Source organism: Perna viridis, chromosome 2 (genome assembly GCF_037379345.1).
Source record: "Perna viridis isolate PV_CMFRI_1.1 ecotype Kerala chromosome 2, ASM3737934v1, whole genome shotgun sequence".
NCBI classification, from domain to species: domain Eukaryota; kingdom Metazoa; phylum Mollusca; class Bivalvia; order Mytilida; family Mytilidae; genus Perna; species Perna viridis.
The window spans coordinates 27,277,169-27,284,134 of NC_142446.1; positions in this window are offsets into that span (position 1 = coordinate 27,277,169).

Genomic DNA, 6,966 nt, shown 5'->3' on the forward strand with positions numbered 1-6,966 from the left:
TTTACCCATTTCCGTAGACATAATGACTTCGATATTGGAGAGGACACAGTTTTTAAACCTGTGCAAAAAATAATTTGCAATTACATTTAAAAACTATTTTAAAAGAGTATATTAAAATATTTCTACACAGTAAATATACTCAAATAAAACCAATTTCAGCTTGAGAAAATAATTTCCAAAATGTACGTAAGATTTTCCAAAACAGACACTCGAAATTTGAATGTATGTAATAATGTCCCAGTAATCGGGTTTTAATGGAACATGTTTGACACATTACAGTATGTAAAATTTCTTTCCTCGGATTAGAAGTGCTCTATATTTCATAACGCAAAGTTTTTACTTAACATCTTCCGATGCCAAAAAAGAAATCCTCCAATTCTCAATTGCTTTGAAGAATTGATCTTAATTTTATTTGCAGCAATAAAGCTTTTTTTCTGATTTTGAAAGAAACGGAATAACATATGGATGATACTTCGTGTAGTGTCCAGACCCAGTATGTGAGTTCCTCTGATGAATCGGTGACATAAGGTCTTTTTATCATGAAGGATCAATCCCCCTCCCCAAAGTAGGATCACATTTCTTTCCTCGGAATGGAAGAGTTCAACTAAAGTCCCCATTGGGTCGCCGGAACTGGCTCCCATTATCACATATACAGGACCATTAGTATATAAAACCACAAAAAGCTATGGTGATCCCAGATTTGGTGGTGCCTCTCTTCAACTCAATTTGTTTTTAAATAAAATCGAATATATCACTATTTTCTACTCAGCATTGAACTTCTAATGAATAAACACAAATCGCTAAACAGACAATAGAAAACGCGGGAAAATTTGTGTTCAATTAAGTACTTCCCTGTCTAAGAATCAGGCAAAGTGTATAAGTAGTGGAGCATGAAAATAAAACCCGCAGATTTTATTATATTATCCGAGTATTTATACCTCATAACCTCCAAAAATAACCATCAAAGTGTATGAAAGGTTTACCTTTGTAAGATATTAGTCTAAATACACAAGGAAAAATTGCAGGGTTTTCTCACACTTTTTCCCTATAAGCAGTCAGAAATTTCTAATATGACGTCTTCATATCGTCAAACAGTATATGTCAGTACAACCCCCCCCCCCCTTAGCACATGCGCACTTTCTCTTTTCTTTCGCTGTCGCTTCGAGACAAAACACTCATTTGAAAACGTTTACGCAATGATTTAATGGCTGAGAGGTTATTTAATTGAAATCAATTATATAAATACACACATTTAACACATACGATGACATAAAAATACTAACTTAATCCAACTTCCATACGCGGGAGGTTAAACGGAACAGCCGTTATTTTTGGCTACGCTGTCGCTCGGTGTTAAATAATCGAATATAAATGCCGTACCCATGTTAAAATGAGTACAAATTTACCCCATCCATGAATTATTTCTTAAATGTAAGTCACAGATGGTTCATGATTAGATTTATTGAATATATTCAAGTTAAAAATGACCAATTTGGGAATAATGATGTTCCCCCAATTGCCCGATTCTTACACAGAATGGTACTTTAGCGTCGCAGTAGTTTAACTTTAGGTCCAAGCGATTGTGAAAATACGGAGTTTAAATGTTCAAATCATCATGTTGATTTAATTAGAAATATTTGATGGTGATACTCGAGTTATTTTAATATCAATACAAAGTATTTAAAAAAAAACCAAGAGGCTCCCAGGAGCCTAAATCGCTCACCTTGTTAAAGTTTGCCTTTCAAGGACAATAAATTTCACAAGTTGTCCAACAATATTGACTCAAGAAGACTTTGGTAGGACTTTTCATAATGATCATTTCAACAATTGAAAGTTTCGTTTCTCTTAAAGCTGCTGCCATTTTCGTAAAATTTTGTTTCTTTTGGAATATACCTTAACTCTGAATTATTTCTACTAAATGGTACATTTCTTGTGTACAATTTCATTTGATATCCACAAATAAAATGCATTAAATACATGAAATAGGTGTCTATATATTTATTGTCTTGCAAAACAAAAAATCGACATAAATAAGTTCGTACGCATGTGACTTCTGGTTACCTTAATCCGCGCAATTGCTGTAAGGGTCGCTTCTTTATTAATAACAAATCTGATTGCAAAGCGAAAGTGGTTATTTAAAGGCAAGGAAGACCGGCGGACTCAAGCAGTAAAAGAGAAAAGTTCGAATATAACGCAAGGATCCTTTTGAAATTTACGTATTGTGATATAATGCGGCTCAAATATGATCATTATTTATTTGAAAACTTATCAAGAAATGAAAACAAGACAAGTGCTTACCTGTGTATCTGTTGTTATTTTGTACCAAGGTTAAAGTATTTTTTAACCCTGGTGAATGTCCTGTCGGCAATCTTCGGACAGAATTCTCATTCACATTCATTTTTTATTCTTTTTACCCCACAACCCTAAGAGTTACCACAACTTTCTTGGTACCATTGTACGTTTGAGACATTTGGCTACATGATGATACATGTATATGTCAGTTTACTTCGTTTTGAAGAAAGAAGTTCAAAGAATCAAAAAACGTAAAAAATGGATTTTTACCTCAACGAAGTTCAAAAAGTAGCAAAAAATACAAAAATGCTTCAGTTTATATTTTGGCGACAAAAAGCTTGTAAATGAGAGGTATAAGGGTACCCGAAAATCATATTTTGGTTCGGGGCGTGCACGGGGTGTTATATCAGCCCACGTACTATAGTTGAATATTACAATTGTACATATTTCATTCATATACATAGATATGCGAATCTGTCCCCTGAAAAGTCCATCGCATCATTTCCCGCTATATTTGGAGCATATTTCTGGTACAGGAATGTCACCTATCGGATATAGTAGAGACTATGCATTGTATTATAGAGAATTAACTTCATTTAATAGTGCCTTTAATGATAAACATAAAAAGTAGCACATGCTTTGATATAGAACCCAAACAACATATTTTGATAACCCGGATATGCACATTTAAGTTTTCATAGGAATAATTTAGACTCTTTTACGAGTATGGAAAATAAATAATCTAGCCAAGGTTATGATGAAAATAAATAATCTGACTTTCAGCAGGCTGAAAATTTCTGAATTTCAGAAAAAAAATTGCCAGCCCCCCCCCCCCCTAAGAATCTAATGGTCGTCCTCAAAGTTAGACCCGACTCATTCTTTGCGTTATTTCCCTTGAAATGCCAAAAATGACTTCTTTTATTTTTCTTTATAGTTTTTAGCTAATATCTTGAAAACTATAATTGTTAGTATGAATATTATAAAATACGAAAGAGCCTAAAAAAAGTCTCCATGGTTTGAAGTTGTAAGACGGCCCCTTTCCAGAGTCATTGCTTTTGAAAGGCAAAAAATGAACCAGGTGAGCAATTCAAGCTCTCATTTAAAAAAATAGCACATTTGCCAGCTTTTAATCATGTGGAATCTCATAGTTAATTACAATACACAAGGTACACAAAACAAATGTAATAACAAGGTATTAGTTAACATGCTGCTGCTTATCAAATAAAATGCTATCATTGCTTTCATTCCAACAAATAGACAAAAGCCTAAATTTTGAACCTTATTTAATCAAAAATTGTCATGTGAGTTGTCAAAATTGACATAAAAATAGATGACCTTAACAATTGTATGGTTATGCTGCAATTTCAATGAAATCCATACACTATTACAACAAGAACAGTGTTTGTTTTTGGTCCCTCTTCTGTGCCTTTTTTTAAAGTTCAAGTCACAACCCCAAAAATCAATATAAACCTGCTTTCAGTTTGTAGTATGGAACACTGTTGTACAATTTCATAAAGATTCATACATTCTTCTTGTAGTATGTCTTCTCACTTAGATTTCTGCTTCCGCCACGAATCTGGGGTTCTTCTGTAAGTTATCCACATTTCCATATAGCTTTTCCTGGATTGATGTTGGTAATGGCCATTTCTGTTTTCTCAGTGCCTGATACCCGTTCCATACAGGTTTTCCTGGATTGATGTTGGTAATGGCCATTTCTGTTTTCTCAGTGCCTGATACCCGTTCCATATAGCTTTTTTTCTGGATTGATGTTTGTAATGGCCATATCTGTTTTCTCACTGCCTGATAGTTATTGCATGTCTGTAGAATGTGAGTTGTGCACTGTTCTGCCTTACAACATGGACATATAGGAGATGGTACAACTTTCATCACTGTTCAGATGTTGTCTTACTCTGTTGTGCCCTGTACTCAGTCTGAAGATGACAGTTCGGGTCTTGACAGCTAGAGATAACTGTTCTGTTGTTTGGATTTACAGAACAGAAATTTGATGATAGTCATCATCTCTGCTTGGCAGACTGGATTTTCTTGTTGTAGTCCACTACTTTGTTTTGCTAAAATGTCAGCTTTTCATCACCATATACTCCACGGTGAGAAGGGATCCATTGTAGCACTATCGTACAACTTTCGATGTTGATTAATGCCAATTGCAGTAATGGCAGTCTATAATACAGAGAAGGCATCGGTCAGGTAAACAACTGGAGTTGTGTTATTTACATTGTTTGTGATGGTACTATTCCATACCCCAACCAAGTCAGAAAATAGCTTGCCAGACAACCTCTAGCATTGCTGGAGTAGTGATGGTACATGCAGCATGGAACAAAACAAACCTTTTAGAATCCCTTCAAACTGTCGTGCTCCATTTAATATTTTGATTTCCTCCATATTTTGTTGCATTTGTGGCTGATCCATTGGTGAATACTGTTATCCAAGATTTTGGTGGGTACTGTTTTCTTCAACAACACTGAACTGCTAATGTTTGGTACTGATGTCTGGATGCTGACTTTTCTTATTTTATCTTAACTAAGATAGTCATTTACAGAAAAAGCTATGGGTTTGACTTGCTTTGGTAAAGTGGTAAAGTATCTTGGTGTTCTCTCTATAAAGCCCTTAATTGCCTCTAATACAAAACTTGATCTTTTAAGTCTGCCTGATGAAAGTTGCTTTCATTAATTGGATGGTCTTGAGTACACCGATATTTTGTGGCTTGTATCGTTGCTTTGCATTCCTTTCTCAAACTTATCAGCGGTATGTTCTTTATATATCTTCCATACTCTCTATCAACGTTGACTTCACTGCACCTGTGATGATTCCTAATGCCTGGATCTGAACTTTGTTACAGGTCTAGTGATTCATTTTTGCTGATGTCAGCCATGAGCTAGATCCATATTATGGTGAGGACACCCATTTTCTCCAATATTTTTTTTTCATTTACACCCCATTTTGTTTCAGCCAGTTTGCTCATGATGCCTAATTTTGCTTCAGCTAATGTTATATACTGCTTCCATGTCATTTTTGTAATCAAAAGTTACACCCACATATGTTTGTTGGTCTTCAACTTCAAGTGCAGTATTGCCTAAGTTAACCATTACAGGTTGGTTTTCGGGGGAGAATGTGAATAGTGTTCCTGTTATTCATTTCTCTGTTGATTGTAACACACCATTGCTCAGCCTATGTCAATACCTAGATTCATACATTTATATTAAAGTAATTTTGTGGACACCAAATGTCTATAGGTTACGACAACACTGCCATGTCATTATATGACATCAATATCATATGGCAATATGAACTGACGAGTTGTAATTATAATAGATGTAAAATCCTACAGTTAATGCCTTACCTTCACATAAAGTTTCATCAAAATTCAATAATTTTTTAAGGATAAATTGGGCTTATAAGATGTTAGCTTGTAAAAACCATGAAGTTTGATTATCTCCCCTTACAGGCATTTAGACAATAGTTATCTTCCTTTATGCATAACGAAGAGTGTTGCTAAACCTTTCAATTAAATGTCATTAAAATCCTTTTTGCAGTTTCAAAAGAGTACTACGAGTAAACAGAAAGACAGACTAAAGTAATTCTTGTATCGTGTACAGCCCAAACTTTGTATGTATAATGATTAATAAACTAACGGAAAAGGTTAGTTGGAACAAGCAACAAATAATGTTGTAAACAACTTCATTCAGTGGCAGATCTGTGGGAGAGGGAGGTCTTAGTGCTGGGAACACCCCCTTTGTTGGAAATTACTTTCTTGTGCAAAATTTTGGCAATAAAAAGCTTCACAGAGTGCTATGAACCTTGAACAGTTGGGTCAAGTGTGGGCACAATAGTAGTTTTTGACACACTGAAGTATAGGGACATACAATTCATTAGATTTGGACACTATACTGCACAAAATTTGAAATTCAATTAAAAGATTTCAAAATCAGACCAAAAATAAAATAGATTTTTGGGGTGTCATCTCTTTGACCCTTTATATCTCGAAAACCATTAAGAGATATCTGAAATCTGATCGAAAACACAGGCAGGAGTTTTCATAAAGAATCCAATACAATTTCGAAATCGGATAAAAAATAAAAAAGTTGGCCCTTTGATCCTATACAACTCGAAAACTGTAAGAGATATCTGGAATCCAATAAAAAAATAAATAAATAAATAAATAAAATCGGACCAAAAATAAACAAAAGGCTCTCAGACTCTTTGGTTGGACTTAGGTCTCACTAACCACTTCTAATGTCTTCAATACTTTACATGTTAAAAAAGTAATTTTCAAAATTACCCTTTGAATACCCAGGACAAATGACATCTTAAAGTTGCATACCATTGCAAAGCTTGGAAAACAAAGCTATCAAAATCATTACATTAATGATATGATGATTGTAGAAATTCATCACAAAATATACTTGAATAAATAATACTGAAAATCCATATTTTCACCTTTTCTGCTAACCGACAGCATGAAGGCAAATTACTCACACACGTTAACAATATTCGTACACTTTTACAGTAAATTACAAATATGATTTTAAAGTACACATTCTCAGATTTATTTTGACTACTTTTGATCAGAGTACACACAAATGCACTTACAATGCATATATCTAGGTTTTGGAGATATATGCAAAAAACTTCTGCCTTTGGCCAGGTGAGCTAAAA